This window comes from Thunnus albacares, chromosome 9, assembly GCF_914725855.1.
Source record: "Thunnus albacares chromosome 9, fThuAlb1.1, whole genome shotgun sequence".
NCBI classification, from domain to species: Eukaryota; Metazoa; Chordata; class Actinopteri; order Scombriformes; family Scombridae; genus Thunnus; species Thunnus albacares.
In genome coordinates, this window is record NC_058114.1 from 17,190,291 (window position 1) to 17,218,193 (window position 27,903).

At 37.2% G+C, this 27,903-nt stretch overlaps 2 long non-coding RNA genes across 5 annotated transcripts; both read right to left on the minus strand.

Moving 5' to 3' along the window:
- Positions 1 to 5,467: 5,467 nt before the first annotated feature.
- Positions 5,468 to 10,971, minus strand: LOC122989013. Its single transcript, XR_006404927.1, has 2 exons — positions 9,282 to 10,971; positions 5,468 to 8,634 (listed from the first exon to the last, which is right to left on the minus strand). It is a non-coding gene; the product is annotated as an uncharacterized LOC122989013 (long non-coding RNA).
- Positions 10,972 to 13,124: 2,153 nt separating this feature from the next.
- Positions 13,125 to 16,806, minus strand: LOC122989136. Of its 4 annotated transcripts, none has more exons than XR_006404948.1 (5): positions 16,523 to 16,806; positions 15,474 to 15,585; positions 14,883 to 15,036; positions 14,213 to 14,801; positions 13,125 to 14,131 (listed from the first exon to the last, which is right to left on the minus strand). It is a non-coding gene; the product is annotated as an uncharacterized LOC122989136 (long non-coding RNA). The 4 variants fall into 4 exon arrangements; XR_006404947.1 differs by lacking the exon at positions 16,523 to 16,806 and adding an exon at positions 15,851 to 16,512; XR_006404949.1 differs by lacking the exon at positions 16,523 to 16,806 and having other exon boundaries at positions 14,883 to 15,007; positions 15,474 to 16,512.
- Positions 16,807 to 27,903: the final 11,097 nt, after the last annotated feature.

Genomic DNA, 27,903 nt, shown 5'->3' on the forward strand with positions numbered 1-27,903 from the left:
CGCAAGTTTTCTTTAATGTTTTATTTTAAATTGACAGTTTTTTCTCAGGACAACATTTTTCCCTTATTCTACTTTACACTGTTATCTATCTCAAACAGTCAAGCATAAACCAAAGAAGTATAGCCTTTTTTCTTTGTGTCTGTTTTAATGGTTATGGAGACTATGTGAAGCATTAAAACTGCTGTTATTGTCTTAATTGTATGCTAGCGATGTGGGAAAACTCACTGAAGCATATGCTGCCTTATTTTGACTATTCTGAGGGAATGATGAGTTTAAACCACAAACACCAAGCAAAGCATCTTTATTGCTTTTTTTTGGTGTCTTTATTGCATGTTATCACATCGTTTTGTTCAGGTATATTTGGCTTTACACACAATACTAACTACAGTTTATGGGATTAATTTAACATGAGTAATGTCGTGTATTTCGAGCTATTGTTTCCTGAAGTAAAGTGAATGGTCATTTTTCTCTATTAGTGATTTGGTAAGGCTTTTGTGATAATGGATGACATCCAGCAGAGAAATGTGCCAATCGATCACAACAAACATGGAAATGTGAATGCTGAGCAGCTCTGTTAAATGGATCCCTGTTGCCGGGGTTTACGGGATTTAAGAGAGATCCATGAGGAAATATGTAAGGACAATTGATCACACATTCAAAGGACCCATGTTTTAGCAACAAATGTGTAGTATAAAAAGGCTGTATTTTAACCAATTAATCAATTAATAACTGTAAAGCTTGATGTAAAACAGCCTTTCTATCTTTGCCTTTAATACTTGGATTTGTCTTGTTTTTTTTGTACAGTACACAGCAAATTGGCCTCTTAAGTGAGCAGATTTCAGTCTCAGTAAATTAACTAACCATGTGACTTATTCATTTCACATTTTTGGTTGACATCCTGTGGTTTAAAACAGGAAATCAGCACTTGTAAGTGAACAGCTAAGGACTCATCTAGACAGAATTGAAACAGAGGGCATTTTTCACAGCCCATCCTCAACTTCTTATCAGCAACTATACTGCTGGTCATGAGGTTGCACTTCAGTGAGTCTCTTCCTGCTCTGATACCTCTGAAAATAAGGGCTAAAAGACTGTTGTGGAGCCACATTCATTTCTCAGAAAAATTAAAACCAGTAGACAACAGCACGCACAGAATAAAGCTTAATGATGTTTTACTGACATTTTAATAAAGTATGTGTATGTCTGAAAATTCAGCTGCAACACAAATGTGGTTTGATAAACCTTTTACAGTTAATAAATTGGTGGGTGTTATATATTTTTAAGTGTTTGAAAAGGATTATATCTGTTGATAAGTCATAGAAAAGCAGAGAATTACAGCAAATAGTAGACTGAATGTCCACTACTGTAAATTCAGAAATGACACCACCACCAAAGTCTGACATTCAGCTTTCAAAAAAAGCTGAGCCGACATTCTATGAAATACAAAACAAGAAAACCTTAATGCCCTTGCTTTTGCCCTGAGTTCTTCACATAAGAAATTCCATTATGGTATAGTTCAACAACTGCCACTTGTCTGAGTAAAGAGTAATGTATTACATTTCTCAAACTGTAACTCGCTGTTGAAGTCCAAACGCACATTTATAACACAGATGTAGTGGACAAAACACATTTTGAATGAACTATAGTTTGATATATGTAGCCCGCCAGCAGTGATTTATTTTGAGCCTTTCCTTTCTTTGCTTTTCCCGCACTGCCCATGCGGGACGAAACCTACAGCACTCATGAGTCATAACTGATTTGTACTTTCAGAGAACATCGACCACATTTCATACAAGGTGGATAGTTCAAAAAGCTCTCTCGAGTCATTAAATATAGCAAGATACAGATCTTTTATCCCCAAGAGTGGCGCTTACCATGAACTTTCTCTAGGATGTGCAGCACAACCAGACAAGTAAAATTAAAAGAGGGTGGGAGTGAAAAGTGCATCTTGTCATAAAATATGTTTAGAATGGACAGCACTGCGACATTACTGACATCTTTATAGGACATAGTTCAGTTTCTTGTTCATTTTCATCACTTAAATGTGGAGCAGCTGTCTGGAACAGTTGAGTGCCCAGTTGGCAGGATGCAGAGTGGTCCATTGTGTACCAAGTCTGCTTTAGGCTACATAATAATGAGGCTCTGGGAGACAAAAGTGGATGAAGCCATAGATGAAACCCTCACAACATTAAACTGATCATTTACTGATCATAAGCAGTCAGATGTGTTATTTCTAAGAATACAATACAGCAACTTGTGCTCGCACTCGTGATTTCATCAGTCTAAAATAAGCAAGAATGAGTTTATGATGTACTGTTCTGTAATGTTGTCAAATACTGAAGACTAGTTGCGATAAAATCATACTGATAAATGTAGGGGAAATCTTATTTCATAATCTGTTATTCTGTTTTGGTGTGTTATAAATTGTAAGAATGATGATGTCCTCTGCAAGGACAAAGTATGTTTGAATGAACTGTGCAAGTAAATAGCACTGAACTCAAAACAAACTGACGTCAAAGTACGTGACCATCTGCAAGTTCTGTTTGCATATAAGGACAGTCATTGTTCAGTGTCTTGATGCCACCTCGGCCAAATAGCGAGATTCTGTCTCTGTTTGCTGATTGCTGTTGGTTAAATTATTAATTATTAATTTGACTTGATACTCTGAAATAAATTCCTTAAATCTGAGATCAAGCTCAGTGTTATTAATGAGTCTGTAATTTCTTGTTCCTCACCATAGAGCAAGGTATTTTTGCCTCAACAATAAATCAGCAGTGAAATAAATAAGTGATAAATATTGATGCAAAATACAATTATCCAAAAAAGATCCTGTAGACACCCAAAATCTTGAGGTAATTCTCTGTGGGTTTGTGACTTCAAGCTAACCCTTTCAAATTGCATATATGGTCATTTGATTCATTGTTAAAATGAAAAGAAATATATTCATTAGTGCAGCTTTAACTTTCTTTGAAATGCTGCAAAACGTTTAGCGGAAAGCTAGAACTACCTAGGAGGCCAAACTCTGGGTAAAAAAGCCCTTTCATCTGCATCATCATGACTTCCAAGCTGAGCCCTTCCCAAATATAACCACAGTGAAAAAGGTTATTTGGCAAATTATCTACTGAAAATAAAAATGCAGTGATGTACATAGATACGCCAAGTGCCAAATCATTTTCAAGAATGTATAAAAGAATGACTATTTGATAGACAAATATCTTTCTTCCTGCTTTTACTGTAATGAACAAAGTTCTTTGTTTGCATAGCAGTGTAAATCATCTGAAAACCTTAGTGTGTGGAAAAGAAAGTGAACGCTGCCTTCCTGCTCCCTATGTTTTCTTTTTTATGTTACTCTCAAACAGCAGCCACAGGCAAAGCAGCAGTGCCTGTTTGTTTTCTTTGATAGTGTGAGCTCGCATGAAAAAGCCCCCCCCTCTGCATCTACTGAAAAGTTTTTGTAGCGCTGGGTAAATGTTTAGTGTCTTTGCCAAGATTAAACACTTTGAACCGCTGTTTCTTCGAAGAATTTAACCTTCGTACTGTAAGTCATAGACTCACAGGTCAGTCTCTAAACGCTTCGCTCATAGAGACTGAGGACAATCTCCCAAGTTTCGTTGTTAAAACTGGAATGGAAACAATTAGAGAGTTTAAAAAAAAAAAACCTGCATTGCAGAATCAATCCAAAGTCTTTAGGGCGGCCCTTCATATTGGTGCAGTGACATGCAGTTCACTATGGAGGAGAAAGACAGGAGAGCATAATTTCTGTGCGTGTCCTTGACAAAATATAAAGGGTGTAGGATTGTTAGCGACTGTTCTCGCCACTGTTCAAGCAACTAACGTTCATTAAGAAATCCCCAGACTTCGGTAGTCGGAGATGTCATATTAAAATCAGTTGTAATATTTCTTGTGTTGAATACTCATATTTTAAAACAATAAATACTTTTCATAAACAGATCTGACTTCTGTTGCCAATGGATTTTTCAAAGTTAAATCTACAAATGACAAAGAAAAAATCTTTTTGTTATGATATATCACCCCTTCACTGACATTGTATTGGGATCTCTTCCCTACTTTGCTACCTTATTCATTCTACCATGAAAATACAATTTATACTGCGTGTCTGTCACTTTGAGGCCACAATAAGCTCTGCCAGAGACCTGTGCATATTGTCACAAATCCTCAGCTGCTAATACAAGGTCGTTCCAAAGTCATAAATTTAACAAAAGCGACTCTTAAGGGGCTACAGTGAAATGAAAACCTGGTCTGCTGTGATTGATTCATTTCCAAGTGAAAAAACAAATCTTTTAGTCGTCTATCAAGCTGTTTTGAGCAGAATGAGTGGAAAAGATACTCATAGGAAGGAAGTTTTATTTGAGCAGTCACCTAGAAAGTACCCTTCAGTTAGTCAGTTAGTTGTGTTTTATTGGTTGCTGCTCTACAATATCTTTGAATGGATATGGGTGAACTTTGGAGAGCACTTTTCAGACAATACGTGTGTTAGTGTTATATAAAAGCTATGATAACTTTGAGAATATTATTAAATATTATTATGCTGCCAGGACTGCCAGGTTACTCTGCCCACACTTGTAGGCTGCCTTTGTGTTACCATCTTTTATAATCACAGAAAGGAAGGGCCAACTGGGTTTCACTATATTGAACATCTTGTGCACTTTATGATTTCATATATTCTTTGATCATTCTGTGGGGGAGCTTGGTCAGAATGTCAAGGAAGGTGACAGGAGGCAGACTGAGAGACTTGTTCAGTGAAGAAAGATTTATTCAGACCAGTGTAACCAAAGAAGTGTCTCAAAAAATGAAATGGAAACAAGCAAGTCAAACTCATCTTGACTGGCTTAAAGCTACAATATGTAACTATTCCACATTAAAATGTCTAAAAAACATCTAGACCTATGTTATATATTTTGTTGAGTTTACATTATCCCAAATTTTCCAACAATTGTCAAACCTAGAGAAATCTGTAATTTTAATCAAGGTAACGGTCTGTTTCATTTTGTCACCTGTCAATGGCGTCATACCCCTCTAAAAAAAGGTATACGTGCACAAGACGCATGTGCCGGCGCTGTGTTTTTGTCCACTACTATTGTGTCTACCAAAGAGTATACACCTACAAGATAGTACATCGGCATTGTGGCTGAATGCCACAATGGCATCTGCCAAAGAGTCTACGCATACACGATAATACATCGGCATTGTGGTTGTTCAACAGAAACTGTTATAAATTGACTTTCATTCAGTTTTAAGCCACATTTTTATGATAAACTTTTTAGATCTTGGTTGTTTTAAACTATATCTTTTAACAGGATGAAGGATTTTAGTCATCAGACGTCTGGATTTTAAGTTATCAGAGAAACAAGCTGAGCAAACTTTAGCAGCAGCTCGAAGTCCGGTGCTTGCTGAACATTGTCGGAGAAACATTGATTTTTTATGTGAAACAGCTTTATTCAGTATTTTCACCGGTTTTAATCCCCATGTACGTTTGTTTTTGGAGAGGAGGAGACCTCTGCGGATAATTTGGCTCCCGGTAAAAACGTCCTGAACGATGAACATAATAATCCTAACCTGAAGTAGCTGGTTGTTTAACAATGAAGACAACAACTCCCATGATCCCACGCTACTTCACACTGTCATCACACTTCGTCTTTTGTTATTGTTTTGATTGAGATATTGTGAGTTCAACTCAGGAAAACTCAACTAAACAAACTTAGGCATGATCACTTGCACATCCTCTTTCCTTTCAGCTCTCCCCTAAACCACCAACTCTTCCCTTAAATAGGCCCTCCAATCTATCTAGGCAGAACCATATTTCTCACAGGGGTGCCCTTTCCCTTATACCAACAACTGGCATATGACAATGTCACTAGCAGTTGATATTGTTTACAACTTTATCCACAACATAGTCCTCACCATGAGCCAAAATAAGTACAAATAACATAAAACGTAACCAAACCTTTAACTAAATCCAATAAATCCCCCCATGCTTGGTCACTGGTGATGTCAGCGAGAGCTTAAAAGCAGGAAGTCAGTGGGTGACTCCCCCTTTGTATCCTGGATAGCATGGTGAGTATGGTAACACAACAGGCTAATATATAAGCAGGATAGTATGCAAAAGCAATGCTACAGATAGATGTTATACTGACTAAACAAAGAAATAACAAGCAAGTTAAGACGTATATTAAAGTGTAACAGGGACAAATGGTGTGGTCTCACCCACTTTGTCACGTATTCTTTGGCAGGTCACTTTGAAGCAGTTTTCACTGATGGATGGTGCAACTGTGTGCTGGGTTAGATTTGGAGTATCAACAAAACGCCTAAAAATACTGGCCCAGATTAAATATTGATCACAAATATCGGACGGATTTAGCAGGGCCTTGCGCTAAACTGAACATACAAAAGTGAACATGTAAGCCCCAGTTAATTCCAAACTTTATCCTTGTAATATATCTTTAGCAGCTGAGAAAGTTGGGTGATCTGTGGCACACTGGAGCTGATTTAGTTGTCACTCTCCATGTTTTATCTCAATTCTTCATCATTATCTGTATTTCTAATATATTCCTGCCGTTGTCTGAGAGCATCAGTTCACACAGCAGCACACTCATCATCATTGATGCTGTTGGCTCCAGCAGAGGTTTCTTTTACTGGAGCCTGTTGAGCCTGGAGGCAGTGTTAATATTGCACACAGCAAACCTAGCAGCAGTAGATTCTTTTATAGGAAAAGTTTTTTTCTTTTTTTTCTTTAAAAAAAAAAAATCAAAACAGTTTTCCTCTCTTCATTGCTACCTGGCTGAGCTCTGCTTTAGCTTTTTGACTTCACTCTCGGTTCTCAGCTCAGTGGTGAAGAATATTTGGCAGCTTATCCACTGAGGATATCACAAGTTTAATACACCATTAAACTCTCACTGAGACTGAAATTATTATCTTATTGTAACAAGGAGAAGGGTGTCTTTATAAGTAAACTTTTGAAATAATAAATGTGCTTAAAGTACTTCACATTTTCGCTTTTGAAGAAAATTACTGAATTGGGATTTCTTCTACAGTTTCATTTCAACATTTTCCAAAAGCACATTAATCTGTAAATGTCATCAATACAAATGTATTGTGTGTTTAACAATGTTTTGTTATTTGATTCACTGAAAACATAAAAAACGTATTGTGTAATGTGTTGTAAATGACATCTTAAATGACATCTTGCATAATAAAATAGCTTAAATCTCACTGACAAATTTAATTTGTTGGGCATTAATCTTAACACCTAGATAGATGTGACCTTTTAAGATATTCCAAACAAGAACCAAGATCTTTAAAGATAATCACTTAATATTGAGCCCTTTTTAAGGTGGAATCACTGACCAGCTAGGGTTGAAACCGTTGTCTTGAGCTTTTAAATATCAGAATTATGTGCATAATATTATATTACAAAGAAAAGGACCACATTTCCAAAAGCATCAGAGCAAAAATAATATTAGTAGTAGTGTCAATAGAACTCTGTAGAAATCTGTGATTATTTCAACGAAAAATGATGATGATAAGAGTTTAAATACAGCGTGCAGTGAGTAAAATGATGGAGAGAAAATGTTATCACCAAAGGGTGATTACTCTCATTCCAATACCAAACAGCAAAAGATAAATATTGCATAATAGAGAGCACGGTGAATCTGGTAATTTAGCATGTTTGGTACTGAAATTAATCTTTTAAAAAGAGAAGTCTTTCTATGTTAGATTGAAATGATGACTAAAACTCAAAATTTTGCAGTAGCTAAAACTAGATATAATCCTTAATGATAGCGACATGCACTCAAAAAATCGAAACACTGACTTTAATTAAATGTATTTTGTCAACAGGTTCCATGAAATTATAATATGTTAGTTAAAAACAAAAATGTTAAGCTCATCTAATTTAATGAAATTGTATTACAGTAACACAATGGTTGTGAGTTAAGCGAACTAGATAAATAAATAAAAATATTTTGGAGCCACTTGGTCCAAAAAAACAACACATTAACTTTTTTGGCACCATAAGACCAACACATATAAATAGAGCTGCAAATATTAATTGATTAGATGATTCACAGAAAATGAATCACATGGTCTCTCAATTCAATATCTTTCACTTGTCACTTAGTAGTACCACCAGACTACCACTTTTCACTTATGGTGGTAGTTTGCCAAATCATTGGTTATTGTTCTGAAGTGTAGTTTTTCTTTGCTCTGCTATTTTCAAACAGCTAAACATCATTTTATTCAGTTTTGGCCCAAAATATAATTTTGTCTGTTCCACAGAAGATTCAGCATCCAAATCAATGGTTGGCTTATTCATACAGTTTGTTCTTGAGCTTCTGTACCTTGGTTGAGAGTCTGCAAGCATCCAATTGAAGGAACAGCCTCTGAAAAACTTCAAAGAAGGCTCTCAGTTCCTGAGGATAACTGAGGTTCAGTGCATATATTACACCCATTAAGAGTGCACATGCAGAGGAGATGCAAGCCATGCAGAACTTCAACACCCTCGATCACTATTCCACCATCAGCTGGAGGAATGGTGGCATCACCTCCCTCAACACTGATGCTGTAGATGCCAAGGATAACTTGTTCAAGCTCCCTCTGAACAGTTGTAGCATCTGAATCCTTTACATAGGAGAGAAAAAAAAGGACAAAGACAAACACTGAAATCACAAACAGATTGCAGAATTCCAAAGAGTAACTTTTGCATTTCAAGTTTTTCCTTATATAATAATTTAATGAAAATAGTGTGATAATTCAGACAGTGTTATGTGTATAAAAATAACAAGATGAAGTAGTGCCGGGTGATTCTATCAAACTTTAGAAATATAATTTTATTTTACATATACACCAAGTACTTTATTAGGTACACCTGTGTAATCTAATGCAATCCACTACAACAGCTCTGCCATACATTTTTACTTTTACTAAGTTTATGCATTTTCAATTTTTGTTTACCTTTTGTTGACAAGTGATCCTAATGTTTTGCCCCCCTCATGTATGTTAATGTGGTAAACACAATAGTAGGAACGCTTTTCAATAAAATGGACTCCAGTACACCACCACCCACTATGACCTCAGTAATAAACATAAAGTATAATTATCACCTTTCTGACAATACCACCAAAAACTGAAAATTTATAAGCTTTGTAAAAGTGGCATTTATGGCAGAGATGTTGTAGTGGATTGCATTCGATTGCACAGATGTTCCTCATAAAATGCATGGTGATTGTATATATTAGTTTTCCAAAAAAAGTTTAAACATTACCAACCAGGAGTTCTCTGAGGAGGATGCTCGAGTCCTCATTCAGGTAGATACAAAGTGCCCTGAGGATGCATTCCCTCTTCCCCTTCTTTTCAACAGTTTCATTCTAAAGGAGAAAAAAAACCACAGTAAAACTTTAGGACTGCACATACACACATACACAACACACATACTACACCTCACATTTCTCTAAGCATGTGAAATTAATGGCTTCTTAACTGCAGAGATAGACATACACAATGACCAATTAATCATCACATGGACATTAATGGTTACCATCACTTATAGACCATGTCCACATTAGGCAGGGAAGTGAAAGAAAACCAGTAAAGCATCCTCCTTCTTTGTTTTAACGTGTCTTTTACATCCAAAAACTGAACTTTTTCACAAGACTAACTCATGGATAAACCTGAAAACAGAGGCTTAAAATTGTGTGTGTGGATTAGGGGGTAAGTTGTCATGCTGTATGTTAAGAAGCAAACTTTCTGTTGCTCATTCCAAATATCAGTACAACTGAAACAGCTACGGTCACTGATCTGTGTTTAAAGTTTGAGGTGACTGCAAATAAAAAGTAGCAATTTGTTTGAAAGAAGCACAGGAGTTGTTGTTCAGGCATTGTGAACAATAGTCATATCACAATTTTATACTTATAGGGGCGTGTTTACAGATGTGATTGATTTCTGACTGTTTATTAGTCCCTATACCTGTAAAAACAGTCATCTACTAATAATCTTCTTATAATTCCATAATGTTTTCTACAAATGTTTTCTACTGGAGCCAAAATTATGCTAATTTTCCTCCCTGCAGAGCCTCCTTTCTTCCTCAACACTTTGATGAGCTTGGCAGTGTGCTGGTCAAGTTGTGCAAGGAACTTTGAGACAAGGGGAGCAGTAGTAATCCTCACAAATTCTGCTTCCACCTGAAAACATAATGTCCACAAACATTGTTTCACAGGCTTTGAGATGCAAATTTATATGAGTAAAATATTCCTTTTCAGTGGCAACTTCAGAGAATCTACAAATATGACAGTTGAATAGGATCAATGACAATGTTTGCCGAGATGTCTCTCTGTTATGGACTCTACAGAAATGTGACCTGATCCCATTCCTTGACTTGAATGTACATGGACCATTAATATATGGGCAAGGATATGGATGCCTGTGCCCATAATGTGGATGTTGTAACCTATAATGTTTAAGTAAATGTCCTCAAGTTGAGGTCTTTGAACTGCAACCTTTACACTGTCAATTTCAAATCTGGCTATCAGTAAAGGAAACTTAACTTTTAAAACAGTTTTCTTTAGAAAAGTCTGACTGTTGATATATACCACGCACAACCTCAGCAGTGCCGCCTATGCCGCATCAATGAAGGAGCCAGGATCTGAAATTCAACACTTTAACATGAGCCATCAACTAATGAAATTCACTGATTCATTGATTTATTATCTCAGTAAACTGTTCCCTAATAAGTTTATGGTCTCAATCGCTAGTTTCAGGACTTCTTCAATACATCACAATGTTCATTTTTTTTAATTATGATCCCATTTAATTTAAATTTTATGAGAAAGCAGGGTATGCTTTAGGGCGTGGCTATGTTGTGATTGAAGTCGCTACTACAGCGACAATGTTGGTTAGGTAATGTAACCATGGCGTAACCCCACATTCACAGAGTATAGGTGAAGCTGTAGCCATCACTATTTCAGTGTATTTTCAGTTCATGAAAGTTATTGTAACATTTTGGTTGCCTAAAAATCTTGTCTGTAAAAAGTCTTGTTCATCATTTGGTCATACTAAAAGACCCTCTAAGTAGTCCGATGTTCAGTTTTTCCTGTAAGTATATTTTGTTTTAATGGTTTTTAAGCCTGTTTTTTGCTAGCGAAAATTAGCATTAGCATTATCACAGTTAACCATAGACTGTAAATACACCGTGCTAACCAAGCTAGCAGTTAGCAGCTAGCAGCTACCGTGTCAGCTCCACCCTCTCAACCAAATATTCTCATCACTTCTGGCTCCAAAAATCCAAGATGGTGATGTCACAGTGGCTACGTCCATTTTTTTTTTACAGTATATGGTTCGATACAGTACATCATAGCCGCACCCCTAAACACATTCTTTTGAACTGAAAATCGTAAATTCACTTTAAATGCTACTCAGCGATGTGAGAAACTTCAGTTACTGCCTAAATGAACTGCATATTTCTAATGTTCACTGACAGCAAAGCATTGCAGGAGCACAATACATAGTTTCTCTTTAGGGCTATTGCATAAACTGTCTGTACCACACTTGAAAAAATAAGCCTAAAGCCCCTTTAGCTCTATTTTTTTTTTTTAATTTGTGTTGCACCTTGAAGAAAATGTAACACAAACAAAACTGTTCAGAAAAGGAAAAAGAGGTCTGCTCTGTTACGCGGCACTCTATTTTTCCATTTATGTAAGCATATAGCTTACACCATAGATTTAAAACACTAGATGCAACGTTACGTCATAACTCATGGGATAACCATCCGCCATCTTACCTGTTTATTGTTTACATTTGCCACCTATGGGCAGCAAATGGATGTCGGCTGTACAGCATCTAATTGCTTTACTAAAATGACCAAAGAGACCAGGGAGGCTGGCTTCACTTTCCACATGTCAGTATAGAGTAGATGAGAGATTTATTTTGTACAAATGGATCAACTCAAACTACAAAAAGTTAGTGAACTAGGTAACTTAACTGTTGGCTACCAAGTAACGGACCAGCTGAGTTCTAAGTCAAAGTTATTGCTGATTGCTGGCTCTCAGCAGCATTGATCTGTTATTGGGCCTCATACAACAAGTACTCATATGAACAGATTCTTCTTCGTTCTTAAAATGTGTATACAAATGATTTAAGAACATTTGTGGCATTCATAAATTTTCTCGTACTTAAAATTTTCTCTTAGGTAAGAACAAAACTTAGGAGCGGTCCAAACCTGTCGTACATGTCATGAATAGATCATCTCTGCCTTTCTTCACTATAATTATAATACCCTTTTCTGTAATAATTTCAAGTTTAAATATACCAAAATTAACAAAAAAATTGGTAGGCTATATAAGTAAAACAAACTTAATACAAAATCTATATTCTGTTCACCATATTTTCATCATCATGGTTGCCAATTTCCTGCAAGGTTTTTTTTAGATTTTATGATTTTTGTTGGCGTATTTTGGGGCAGCACCTTCTACATTTCCCTAGTTGTTGGAAACGTCTTTCACTCTGACAGCTGCCTCTATGTCTCTCTGTAGCTCTCTGTCCAGTATCATCTTGTGTTGCAGCTGACAGTGTAACATCACCTGCAGACTATAATATTCTCCTCTCATATTTGAGTGACTGTCACATAACCACCTCCCACCAGAGTACTTTACTTTAGAAAGATGTTTTTTAGCATCTAACTTCACGTCAAATCATTCCCTCTTTATTTCTGTCATAGTGCAGAGCTGCTCTGATGACATCTTAGCTGGATTCATATTTCTAATTGTTTCAAGTCTCCTGCAGTCACTCCCAAATGTGTTATGTGTTTGTCTTCTGACTTCTGAAAGCAGAACTTGAAGCTGCGCAGTGTTTTTACTCTTTGGGAACTTTTTGTGAATGAAAGTTGCCTTATATGGCAATATTAGGGGCGTGGATTATGCCAATGATCACATTTCACAAATGTGCACCCCCACATGAACAGGTAGCATCCATCAGTTTGAAACGAGTGATTTGAAGTTCAGGCAGTTAAGAGAGTTTCATAAATCCCACACAGGATTTTCTTTTCTTTCCTCTTATTGTTTTGTGTAAGAACAAATATAAGAGAAAAAAAGAAAACATTCATGCATGAGGCCCATTGTTTTAATGTTAGCTATGCTAAATTAGAACTCAAAGGTAATGTTTAGTAACGTTATAACAAAGTTATTAATATTAACCTGACATTTGACCACCAAGGAGCTGATTCCATGTGAATCAAGTGTAAAGCAAACATACATGTTAAGGACAAAGAGAATTGCTCGTCTTCACCCCTAAATCCCATTTCATAAGACAAATCCAGCAAACCAGCTACATTACAATCTACACAAAAAGTGAAGCCCAGGCAAATCAACACAACAGTAACATTAGCCACATCCTTAACAGCAACAAGGAGCACTAACCAACCACACAATCAGCCAAAATATTGTTATTCAAGGCAGAGGGGTCGCACTTAATGTTATATGTTCACCACATCTAGCTAACCCAAAATCCTGCAGTTAGTCATCATATATCAATATTACTTGTTGTCAGCTTACTTCATGCCTTTACACAAATTTCCTTTCAGTAAAGCAAATAATGCCTTGACAATGTCTTGATCAGGTAAAGTAATCCAGTCAGAGAAAGGAGATTTGTACTTTAGCAGTTCAGGTCAAGTTCTTTCAAATTCTCATGTGGTCACATGATGGCTCAACAAGCATATGAAGAACCCGCGATTTAATTGGGTCTAATGCATGAATAATAAAAGGCCTAGAGTAGGCTATTGTGTATGATGAAGAATTGAGATAGGTTTGCAGTCTCAGAGAAATTGGTGTAGTTGAAATAAAATAAGACTAGACTTTGAAATATACACCATGCATATGATAGTTAATATTATTGATATGTGAAAAAAAGGCTATTGCATATGCATACACATGTTCACATATCATATTTCATGTTTCAGTAAATCATTAGCCTATTTTCTAAAATTTAAAAAAAATCACTATTTGCAGCATGAATAGTAAACCTTGATAAGAAACAATGTTTGCATGTAGTATTACCTCAATGAGTTCAGCTGTTGCTTGACAGTGTTCAAACTGTGAATAGCCAAGGTCCCTCAATGTGCACAGAGCTTCTGTAACAGAGTGACTCAGTGTTGTGCAGCCAGGGACACCTTCATCTTCTAGGAATCAAAATACATATGCTTGTCTGTTACCTTGTTGGCAGCATGCAGTCCATCTTTTGCTTGGACATCATTCAGATGAACGATGTATGTCCAGTTGATCTGGCCAGTTGTGGTGGTTGTTGGACTCTAAGCCTGTAACATGTTCTGTGCCGGCTTCAATATGTAGCAAGCATCATCACAAAAACCCTCTAAACAGTCACTAGATATGCAATAAAGGTTTTTAAGGGCTCAAGAAGGTTTGCCTTTAGCAGGCACCCAGGTTGGTCATACATGCTAACATTGGAGGCATACCCATCTATATTAACACACACCACTCTTATGCCACACTCATGCAGTTCCTCCAACGCATTCACAATTTGGACCTTCTGTGTATCTGGTGACACAGACTTGTTCAGGTAGTAGGCAACTGGAGCCTTCCAACCACCATAAAAACAAGAGTCTCAGTGGCAACATCCGTCTCATTCATTCCATCCCCCATATCCACAAATCCAGACATTTTCTGGGTATGATGGTTGTACTGGACATGTTTTTTGATAGTCATGGCATCCAACATGAGAGTCTTCTTTTCAACATATCCAACAGCATTAGGCCAGGCTTGGCATCCACAGAACTCATCCACCTTTGTAAAATGAAAAAGTAGTTATTTAATGTATTTGAACCAGTATTTTTAAAAAGTACAATCAAATGACATGAAGAATACCTTTGCAATGTATGTGGATGTGGGAGGTCGAGATGGAGAGACTCTCTCAGACAGTTATGTTCTTTTGGACCGTGTAGGTGGAGAGTGAGGGCAAACTCCCTCTGGTCTTTTGTGTACTCATGGCCCTGTTTTGACAGAAGGTCTATTGGAAGATCTGAAATTCAGTTAGCACAGTGCCCTTGAAATAATAACTAGGAAGCCAAGCTACACTGGGGCTCGCTCTGGGCCGTTTAGACCAAGTCAAAGCACTTTTATTCAGATTCACTCATGTTGAGCTGCTGCTAATGACACTAACTTCTGCTCCGTCAACACACACACAGAGGCTAACATACTAATGAGCTCAGACAGCTGTCTGGAATTGGACTTGTCAGTTTTTGCTCACTTTGTCCTTTTTTCAACTCTTGTCCAAAATTCGTCCAATTTTTATTGGCCCCAGGACCGTAGACCCAGAACAATGGGAGTTCCTTAAGATCGAGCCCTGGCTATTGCTAACATTAGCTATTAATAGTCTGTCTCTGGTGGCCAACTAGTTAGCGCTAAATATAATCTTATAATGGCCAGATACAACCAAAAACAATTATTCAGTCTTACCTGTGAGTGGCAATTCCCCAAGATCTGGTTTGGATTGTGTGACGGTTTGAACACGATTCAAGCATCTTCCCAGTCCAGTCTTCTGAAAGTTTATGGCAAGTTGCCTGGACCACTGTGGCAGCGACACTGACATACAATCCAGCAGTCAATGCGACGTCTACACATATATGTCTATGTTTAAAACTGGATACATGTAAGATGGCTGCCAAATGGTTCCATCTCAGATTGGCAAGTTATTATGACACGTTGGCTAATAGCGGTTCATTCAAGTTCATAAACACTGCAAATGTAACATATCGGCTGAATACAAGACCGTGATTATAAAATGTGAGCAGAATGTAAAGTGGTAACGTTACCTCAAGCCTACAGCTACTTACCAGTGGTTGCAGATACACTAAATGCAAACAAGTAGTATTTCCTGTAGCTGCTTCACAATAAAAATCTCACACTGGTTCACCAATGGAGAGTTTTTAATATGAAACAGCAGCAGGATGATTGATTGATGATGATCAATCAATCAGCAGTAACTTCAACATCTCTGAAACTCAGTCACCAGTAGAATAAGCCTGATATCTGAAAGTACAGACATGAATGTGAGAGTAAAACTAATCTCCAAACCACAGAGACTCAAAAGCAACCTATTCAGCGCTAAACACAGACATGTAAAAACAGCTTTCTCTGTGGTCACCAGGACAGACTCAAGTGTTGAACTGCCTGTAAACAGTGCTGCTATCGCCTGCTGAGAGTAACATTCATAGACTGAATATAAAGTTACATAATGATATTCATATACAGTCTATGGTAATGTTTCACAGTGGAAACATGGTCACGAATTGGCAGGACTCAGTGGGAAAAAAGCAGACCAACCTGGGTCATGCGGCTAACTTCTATCTTGTATCACAAACACACTACAATCACGCTCAGTATGAAAATACTACAAAAAGAGGTGAAAAGAAATGTCCTCCTTCTCTTCCAACTCAGAAAATGAAGACCAACAGCAACTTGTCTGCCAAAATTAACACAGATTTACAGGTAAACGGTCAAGTGACCTCGTACATGTGCAGCTGATGCATCTTAATCTTCTTCTTCTTTGGGGTTTCATGGCAGTTGGCGTTGCATTACTGCCACCTTCTGGATGTAAGAAGTATCTCAATCATAATTCACTTAAATAGTTTGCGATTAAACAACACATTAAAGAGTAACTTCACTCCAAGGTCAGAGCCTAAGTCCACCCACTGCATAATTTTGAAAAATGCGTGTGCAAGGGGCTGAGAGGAGGGAGAAAGGCAAGGCGAGGGGTGGATGTGTGAAGCAGGAGGGCAGGAGTTCCTCTGTGACATCCCCTAGCCAGAGAAATAATAATAATAATGAGAGGAAGACAAACAGTGCAGCAACATTTAAACAAGCCAGAAATCATTTTCAAATGATTCTGTGTTTAACTTGGTTTATTTTTACATGAAGACAGTTCATTTGGCTGTCTGTTCCTGCAGTTATCAGCTGGTAAAATCTTGTTTTAAAACATTAAATCGCAGCATAACAAGAGCTCCACTGTTACTGAACCTGTCTGCTGTCAAACGGAGATACAGAGCTATGGCCTGCTGACAGACAGACATAATTACAAGGAATTTATTGGAAAAACGTATTTTAACTTAACACAACCCACCTTGGTCATTAATCTTCAGTAACGGTGCAGACACACAGACCCGTGTTTTGGCTCATCCATTTCTTAACATGGCGGCTGGGTGACAAACTTTCTCATATTACAGCTAAACAGTACACTAAAATATATTTCTGAAAACATTTGAGGTGAGAAACAGGCAATGCAGTTACAGAATCTTGTTCATATTTGATCAGCACTGCCTAGTTTGACAGTTTGTTCTGAGTTTCATGATACCGCCATGTTGCGCTGGATGGACTCATTTGGATTATGCAAATTCAGATACGGTGATTGGTCTGTCAACTCACCGTGTTGTATCCATCACACACGCGCTGCCAGATCCCTGCCCTTAGAAAATGAATAGGATCCGGTGACTTTACATCCATCAATGGATCCAATGTGTCCTTAAGACAAGGTCATGGAAAGAGGTGCCCGTTCACCGTTTTCGCACTTCTTCAGCATTTTGGCTTCAGTTTCACTGCTTTGAATGTCGACCTAGAAAAATTAATTGGTTATGGTCAGAGAGCGTCAAGTAACTGTTCTTTTTGGTACAAAAGTATGACCTTCACACCAGAAGACGGGAAGTTAATTTTACATCTCATTGAGAGCTCAGTTTTAGAGCTGTGCAGCTCCCCTGCAGACAGCTGTCATGGAAAACTGGGATCTTCATAGCAGGGTTTAATCTGTCTGACCTTCTGGCACAGAGAAATAGATTACATACCTACCACACCTCTAGAGCCTCTGCTCTAACTACCTGTGTTGCCTTATGCATACCAAAAAGGACATCAGACTGGCTGTTCATTAGTAGCTTTGTGTACACCATTAGAGGTATTTTGTATTTTATCAATATGAGAAACAATGAGGCCATCTGCGTTCTTCAAAAACAAGTCCATTCAATTATTGGACAAGCTTTTGTGCAACTGAACAATTGCTAATCACATCAAAATAAGCGGAGGAACTGTGAATATTGGATGTGAATAAACAACCAAATACGCTGTCTAATGTGATAAAAAAGTCTATAATTGAATAAAAAAGCTATCACCCTTCGTACCCTGAATGACAAAGGGCTATCAGCTTTCTGCTCATTAACAGATGAACGAATGTTGAGGAGAATAAGAAAAGAACAAATGATGTGAATAAATAGCTCAGGAAAACAGCACCTAATGCTTTGACTTTTTTTTTTCTCTCCATGCCCAGTGTACCTCACAAATTCAACCTCAGGAGAACAACAGATGTGTCGAATTTTACCTCGAATTGGCTAGATTGGAAGATTCAGCAAGAAATAATGAGAAGTGATATGCCTAAGCTTTGCCAGAGATGAAAAGCCTGGGGGTATCATGAATGCTCTAAAAAGTGCAGAGCAGTCTCCAGATTGGATGAGCCTTATATTCACGGCAAGCATATAAAATCCAATTTATTTGACTGCTACCAGCCCCCATGTGTGCTTTATTGGAAGGATGACCCTGACTTGACCATACAAACAAAGCTACAGTATATTGTTCACCCGTTGCATCTAAATACGAAGGGGAATGAAACAAGCCATTACAATTTTATTCCTCCTATATGGCAAAACTTGTCTTTTTATACCCCCTGTGTTTACCCTTTACTTGAGGGTGATATAATTCCTCAGGCTATTCTGCAACAAAACTGAGTGAGAGATAGAACAGGGACATTGAAATACAACAACATGAATAACTTTCTCAACTGAAGAGATCCAAGCGATTTTGTTACCAGCTTTGCTCTGTGGTCACAAATGTAGTTTTCACGTTGTTTTGACTCTGGCTAAAGCTTGAGTTCCTCTTTCATTTCCCCACGGTTGACAACCCCAGCAACCCTCAGCGGGATGGTGAGGATAGAGGTGAACATGTCAGTGTGAAATGAAATGCTCTCTATCTCCTGAGGGAGTTCCCCGCTCTATGTGGCCCGCCACTCAAGGAGAAATAACATTGCAGTGTACACGGATTTGTGAGCCAACCTGTGTGAAAACATGGACATTTGACTGTGAAGGGAAATCCTGTCAGCGCGCTGAGAAAAGATTAGTGAAAACCTGTTCGAGTGTAGAGTCTATGTTAACTAATCGTTCCATCTGTCTTTGTGAGGGATTGAACACCAGATTAGATCGCTAACCCCTGATCACTGATAGTAGATGAGGCCTAATCCATGAAGAATGTGATTGAGGCATCCTGTGTGAACAGATTTGCTGGGTACAATGCTTGGTAGGCTGCGAAAATGAATGTCAAGCTTCATGAGAGGATACGGTGAGATTTAATGAGGTTGTTAAATGATTGAAATCATTGCTCCTGGTGAAACAAACTTTAATAGGTTTCTTTTTCATCAGATATACCAAAGCTTTCCTCGTCTGATATTTAGAATATTCAAGTTTAGAGCTTTGAGATATTTTAAGTCATAGATTCCTCAAAAATTGACCCGTCATGCAGCCCTTAGCTTTCCTTACTCGCAGGGCACATACTGTATGCAGTTTGTGAGTCTGACAGACAAAAGCAGGCTTCTCACTCCCAGCCTTCCTACTCATTCTTGATGTTGATGTTAACATTGGAAGTCACGTCAATAACATAAGTAAAACAGCTTTCTATCACTTAAAGAATATATCCAAAGTTAGAGGATTATTATTTAAAGCAGATTGTGAAAAACTGGTCTATGCATTTATCTGCAGCATGTTGGACTACTGTAATGCTCTTTACCCTGGACTACAGAAATACACAATCTCAAGGCTGCAGCTCATTCAGAATGCAGCAGTCAGAGTACTTATATAGACATGCAAATACGATCACACTACAATTCTGAAATCTCTTCACTGGCTCCTAGTAGAGCACAGAATCAACTTCAAAATTATGCCGATAATCTGTAAAGCACTTAATGGTTTGGCCCCCCAGTATATTACTGACCTGCTCACTGGCTACAGTCCAACCAGACCCCTCAGGTCATCTGGTAGTTGTCTTCTAACTGTACCCACAGTAAGATCCAGGTCTTCAGAGGGAGCTTTTATTGTAACCCAGTAACAATTAAATGCTAAAGTATTAATAATGTATTAATATAATGTTTCTGTTTTTTTATTTGAACAAGTAGAGAGAGGATCAGCCACTCAGAATTCAGTTGGTTAATCCTGCCCCTAGCTGAACATGACAGACAGATCACGACACACCTGCATGATATGCATTTGAGACAGAGGAAACGTGTAATGGCAGCAAAGAAAATTGATGAATAGCATTAAAAAGTTGCAGTTAGTAAAATTTAATGCATCCACAAGCTAACTAATCAACACACAAGATAACCAAAGTAGAAGCAACCGGGAGCTTAGAAAGTCCTGTTTTCCCCTTCCATTTATCTTGGTAAGCTGGCTGTATGGTGCTAATGTTGCTAATTGTATGTGTGCAGGCAACTTCGTTGTCCATTACTATTATTGTATTAATATTTTGAAGATTTAAATGTTTAAACCATAGTATTTAACATTTTACTGTGGGTAATGTGAGGTTTATGTTTGTTATTTGTACTTTCACTAGAGAGGGGGCATTGCAAATATTAGCAGGGCCATATGTAACATGTAGGCTACACTGCCTACAATCTTTTCTGATACTGGATTGAGGTAAAGCTTAATGCTATTAGCATAATGGTTTTGTTAATTGTTGTTTAATTAGAACTATAGTGTACAGTCATGTATGCTGGTATTATAGTACATTGATTCAGATATTGATATTGAGACTTAAAGTTATTGAACTAGAGTATAATGCAAAGCAGGGTTTACGTTAGCCGGCATATGTGCAGCTGTCCGGCAGATGAAAATATCAACAGTCAAAATGTCCAGGGGGAAACATTTCGATTGCCAAATACATAAATAAATGCATCAAAAGCATATTAAATTGCCTAATATTGTGTGACCTATAAGATATGTTGTCAAGACAACTTAAATATAAACTTATGTTATGCAAAAGTTTGGTTTTGTCTCTGGTGTTAAGACACTGAGAGATTCACAGAGTGTTTGGTCAGATGTGACTAAGTGTGGCACAAGAATCAAAAGCCGGCATGTACTCCAGCAACAGCCCTGTGCTTTGGCTTGACAGCAGTTAACATGAAAAGTCTTACCGTTTTCTCTCAGTTATCATTACATCCAGCATTGGCACAGAGAAACAAACGCATCAGCCCTGAGCTCCACGGTTAAATAACATGTAATTGATCAGTAGGAGGTTTAACTTTTCCCCGGCCCCAGTGAGGATGGGAGAAACGTGTAAACATTTAGAAAAGATGATGGTGACTGAAGAAATTTAGGCAAATGTTTAACTTAGCAAGGTGCATGAGAGTTATAGTAACTTACAAGGCTCAAAACTAACTTTTTCACCACCTTCCCAAAACTGTCCTGAAGCATATTTTTGTATGTTTGGTTCCTGCGTGCATGAATCTGCAGTTGTGGACACATGATGCAGCCGGTTTAATTTTCCCCAGCCCAGGTGAGAGGCGGGCTTAGGAAGACTGCAGCAGGTGGAGGTGGTGGCGGAGCTGCAGGTTGCCTGCTTGGCTCCATTTAATTAACAACAGCAAGGCTATTTGTTTTATTTTATTGTTGTAGCATATATGCTCAGTTTGGAAAGTTTGTGAAGTGTTCATTCTGCTGACTAAAATAATTTTTTTTAATCATAATGTTTCTGTTTTTGTGTTTTATTGCTGTTTAAATGTAGGCTATTATATTATATTTAAACATATATCTGGTAGTCGTATATGGCCGGAATTCTGGAATATTAACGGACATATTAGCTGTCAAAAAAAAGTCTTGTGTAAACTCTGATGCAAGGCCTGAACATGTTATCATAAAGTATTATACTATGTGTGATGCTTAGTGTTACATTGTTGTTATGCTTTAGAATAATCGTTGTACAACAAATAGACAAAACAAAATCTTAAAGTCCTGTTTGCAAAACCAAACAGGTCTTATGGACAGAGTGAGAGCCATTCTGAAGATCCATTCCTATCTATGGCGAGCCTCGCAGTGTGATTCTACCTGGAACGCAGAATTGACTCATCAAATACTGCTAGTCGCCAGGACTGCTACACACAATCACAAAGAGTGCAGTCTCTCCCAAGAAACTGTCACAGGAACAGTCAGAAATATTAAGAAAACTGCAGACAGAGAATTGACCAGACAAATATTGAAAGTGATCATAGAACACAGACTTTATTGACTATTGACAAACTAAAGACTCATTTATTTTAAAGGGTTCATTTTTTTCATTCATCTGTTATTTAAATGTTTGTGAGTTATCACCTGCAAATGTAAGCTACTAAATTTTACCTTTCACAACTTATACTTTAAACTCTGATATAGTGGCATCCAACAGCAGATGTGCATTACTTACACTTTTGCTCTTGTATTTTTAGTTTTGGAAAGGCAAAGAAAGACGGCATGACCCAAACTCTCTACAAGCCTATCTTACTATAGTCCCATGCAGTCCGCTTCAGCATGTGGAGAAATCTAATGATGAAAAATAATAATAAAGACATGCACATCCCAATACCTAATAGGATGGGTGCTGGGTCAGAAAATACCTTGCAGAGTTGAAAAAGAGAGAGATCTGCATATCAAATAGCTCCTGTTTACAGGACTACAGGTTTCGAGCACACTGCTCCTCCTCAGACTGCTTCTGATACATACAGAAGTCGCCATCTCAAATACCCATAGTTTACAAAACCAAGTGACATAACACACCAGATGTAGAGTGCCATCAGTAAAGTTGTAGCAAACCTTACAATATTTTACATATTTTACATATACATGATTTTTTGTAGATTTTTGTCAATACACAGAAATTTATACATAGGCTACATATATACCCAAATACATACAAAAGGTACAAAAAAGAAATATACAGTACATGTACCCCCAATGGTTTGTAATCCAATAAAGGACTCAGGCTAGATAGCTGTCATATATACTACCTATTAGAGGCGCCTCTGTGTATTTATAAAAATATATCTATTATTTAGACATAGGAAGAAATGTAACACCGTATGTAAAACAGAACACTCCAAAAAGACAACATAACATACAAAGAGGCAATATTATTGTTTGAGAGATGACACCTAGGATATGTATGCACAAAAACAGTCTAATGTCAAAGTCCTCATCAAGGACTGTTGGGGCTAAAGTGCTCAGTATATGTATCCAGAACTGTTCATGTTTTAGGAGCATAGAGTTAGTATCTCTCCTCTGTGTGGGTGTTTTAAAGCTTCAGTCCCCACATATCTGAAAGTGGAAGAGGTGTGTTTTTCCTTCGAAAAATGTAGAGCTACAGGACTAGATATTACATTATTTCTGATGGTATAGTGTTCAGCAATTTGAGTTTTTAGAGTTCTGGTGGTCTGACCAGTGTATGCCAGTCCACATGGGCATTTAAGCATGTATATGACATTAGCAGTAGAACATGACCTTCAATGTAGTATTTTCTTCCTTCATGAGGGTGGTTGACCGAGTTGGTTTTTTGGCAATGGCCACTTGGGTAATTTCCAGAGGGGACAAAGTCCTCATTAAGGCCTCAAAAGTTCTTAATGAGGACTTTGACATTAGACTGTTTTGTACATACATATCCTAGGTGTCATCTCTCGAACAATAATACTGCCTCTCTGTATATTATGTCGTCTTTTTGGAGTGTTTTACACAAGGTGTTACATTTTTTCCTTTCTCTAAATAGTGGATATATTTTTATAAATATACAGAGGCGCCTCTAACAGGTAGCATTTATGACAGCTATCTAGCCTATTGAGTACAAACCATTGGGGGTACATGTATTGTGTATTTCTTTTTGTACCTTTTGTATATATTTGTATATACAGTACTGTGCAAAAGTTTTAGGCACTGAAAGTAAAGTGAGAATGCTTAGAAAAATATTGATATAAATTGTTTTAATTTATCAATTAACTTCTTACAAAGTTGAGGAAACAGCAGAAACCTAAATGAAATCAATATTTGCTGTGAGCAGCTTTGCCTTTAAAACCGCAGCAGTTCTCATGGTAACTTGCAGGTAGGTTGTTGTAACCATCCTGGAGAAAGAATGTTCTTCTGTGGATTTATTATTTAGGCCGTCTCAGGTGCTTTTTCATGTAATCCCAGGTTGACTCCATGATGTTGAGATCAGGGCTCTGTGGGGGCCATACCATACCATCCGTTGCAGGACTCATCATTCTTCTTGTTGCTGAAAATAGTTCTTTATGACTCTAGCTGTATGCTTGGGGTCATTGTCATGTCATGAATAAATTTGGGACTGATCAGACACCTCCCTGATAGTATTGCATAATGGATAAGAATCTAAACATCTAGGGTGCCTAAAACTTTTGCACAGTACTGTATATATAGCCTATTTATACATTTCTGTGTATTTACAAAAATCCATAAAAATTCATGTATATGCAAAATATGTCAAATATTGTAAGGTTTGCTACAACTTTATTGATGGCACTCTACACCTGGTGTGTTATGTCAAGTGGTTTTGTGAACTATGGGTATTTAAGATGGCGACTTCTGTATGTATCAGAAGCAGTCTGAGGAAGAGCGTTGTGCTTGAAACATCACACAGCAGAAAATAAAAGTCCTGTAAACAGGACCTATTTGATGTGTAGATCTTTTTCTTTTTCAACTCTGTGAGAAACTATGATTGGACAAATGCTGTTTGAGGGAAGGGTTTAGTGAAGAGTTGATTCTCTCCATGTCATCTATATTAAAATGTGCCTTTAAAAAAACAACAAAAAAAAACATCCACCAAATGACCAAAATCTGAGTCATTCTCTAATTTATAATCAAATAAAGAAATGTTGAGGGAAGATGATAATATTTTGTGAATGCCATACTAATTACCTAATCACACTCAGCCTACAGGCCATCAGTATTCACATGCACAACTTTCACAGTGGAAGCACACATTTGCCATTGCACAGATATCTTTTAAAGGGACAATTTCCAAAGTTGTGTGTATGCATTTTTAAAATCATTACTTGAAGTTTATCTTAAACACAATACTTTCATTGGTAGCAATTTAGTAGTAATTTTAATTTAAAGTTAACTGCTTTTAATAGGAAATGCTTTAAATCTGTACTATCAATTAGTCTATATGAGTAGATGCAACTTTTTTTTAAAAATGTTTCATGATGTTACCTTTTTGGACATACAGTAGCTAGTAGTAGTTTTCATTTGCATGCTGTACTAAAGATTTTCTTCCTCAACTGGACAGTTACAGTTTTGCAGTCTGACCACACATTATTGCTGAAATGAGGAGCCTCCTTATCTGAATTCTCACACTGCTTCTTGATACCATTATTTGAAGTCTTTCTCTCCTTACTGTCAGCCTTTTTTGTTGCCTAAGGCAATTATATCTTTAATTGAACCTGTTCAGTGTTTAATTGGACACCTTTTCCTCATCATACAACATTATTCGCAATTTAATAGATATTTTTGAACTCTTTCAGGCACATAAAGACACCCTCAAAATTACCCAGCCACCTACCTGAAAATGTGGAAGGAGCATAATCAAATGGTTCAGTTGGGTTTAAAATAATAATTATAAAATAGTTTTATGTGAGTATCTGTTGTTGCCAATTTTAATGAGGACAAATTCTAAGTTTATGACATTTCATTTCCATCAGTTGGAATTTTCTGCTGGAAAAGTACCTTACAGCAAGTTTTAAAGACAAGTTTGGCTAAAAGGATAAAATCTATAAATCCATTCAGACAATGGCTTTACACTAAATGGTTCTTCCATTCATACAGAATGCGTTAATACACAGAAACAGTGTGGAACTACCAGGCAATGGTCAAATAATGTTGTAATTATTGAAAGGGTATCTTTTAATAACCAGGATGAACAGGAGGAATGATTACAGCGAGGAAAACATCTTTCAGTGTTTCTATGGACACCTGACTGGTATTTTAAGTAAGGCTTAAAAAATTGTGAACCTATCTTTAAATATTCACTCATTTAAGCCTGAACTTCAGCTAGATTCATGTACCGGCTCTTATTACAAGTGAGAGCAAGGAGAGTGCAAATTACAAGCTGGCCATGTGGGAGCACACAAGCAAATAATTTTATTTTCATTAGCTACAGTGATGTTGTTACTCACATTAGTGTTCAGCTAATTTACTTTTATGATCAAAACAAAACAAAGGAGTGGCCGCTTTGTTTCAAGCAGAAGAAAAAATGATTTGATTGATATGAAATTTGATTGTCAGTAAAAATCAATGAGCTAACAACATTAAATTACAGAGATGGAATAGAGGTAAAAACAGAAAAAAAGGAAAAATAATAAATGAAAAATCGATTGGTAAAGCCACCAGTGATTATACACTGCAGCAGAGAGAAGTACTTACAGTAAATATAATGCACGTCAGTTTCTTCTGGTAAATCTATAAAATGTTGTAGTTATGCACCAAACTGAAAATCTGCTAAAAACCGGATATTTGTCCTCCCTATTCAAGCCAAACATAGTTGCCCATGATGCATTATTCATAGATCTCCTCTTCAAGATCAAGTTATCCTTCAGTGTAATTGGTTGTAAAGGAAAAGCTTTCATTGGGTCATGTTTGGGCCTTGACAGTTTACTGTATGAATTCAAAATAGTCTTTCATCAAATTCTAAATCTCTATTCCAATATGGTGGTTCATAAGGTTAAGTTTTCAATGAGTGTAACATCAAGAAGGACCCAAAATCCATACGGTGCATACTACCACACAGACTCTCTGTGGTCCCTTACAATGAGCCATCATGATATCCTTTAACTGCAACCTTATAGTAAAACACGTCCCCAAAGCAAATTTATTCGTCTCTAGACACCTTCAAACCATAAGTCTGAGGAAGCTTATCTCGCTATGACAGAGGAAATTTCAAAGTGCATGCTGAGATTTTAGATTCTAATAAAGTCTGCATTAAAGTATTTGGAGAAAAGGAAGTGTGATACGGGGGCCTGATAAAGCTCAAATCAATTGTAAAGGCACGTAAAAAAAAAATACAATTGTACAATATTGGCACTTGATGTTGATACATGGGTATGTCATATGTATATGTTCTAACTTTCTTTTCAGGAGATAGCTTAAGAAGATAGTTACTTGTACCGATAACTTACTGTAGCTTGTAACATTTGGTTTCAGTTTATTTACAGTATTTGGACATAAAGGCCAAGTTACATAAAGGCTACTGTTCAAACATCAGAGGGGATCTTCTCTCATCAGGCCTACTTATTTTTTATTCTTGGCAAAAGCAATTTGAACCATGTACACATCTAATAAATAATCGTGGAGTGGCCTGTACAGAGGCTGTATCCCAATAATATGAAGGCAATTTGTAGTGGAGGGATTCAAGACAACGTGAGGCCAGAGGAAATCAATAAAAAGGCAGAGCATAATGATAGAGCCCCTAAAAACTCTTACATTACGCCGCTGGCTCTCTTGACTGTGTGAGGCCCTGACACATGAAATGAAAAGCTCCATTTGTATTCTGCACAGCGACGGTGACACAGTGGAGACAACTGCTATGTCCTCTCACCTTTTCCCAAATTAGTGTGGATTATATTTGTGATTAATATCACATCTGGTCACGATATATACTTATTTTAGTTCTCGTCCGAAAAAATGAAAAAATGAAAAAATGAAAAAATGAAAAAATGAAAAAATGAAAAAATGAAAAAATGCAAATGTTTCTGTTTTGAGGTGTGTGTGCGCGTGTGTGTATACATGGTTTCATCTGGGTTATGTATCCAGGGCAGCTCTGACCGATGTACTCT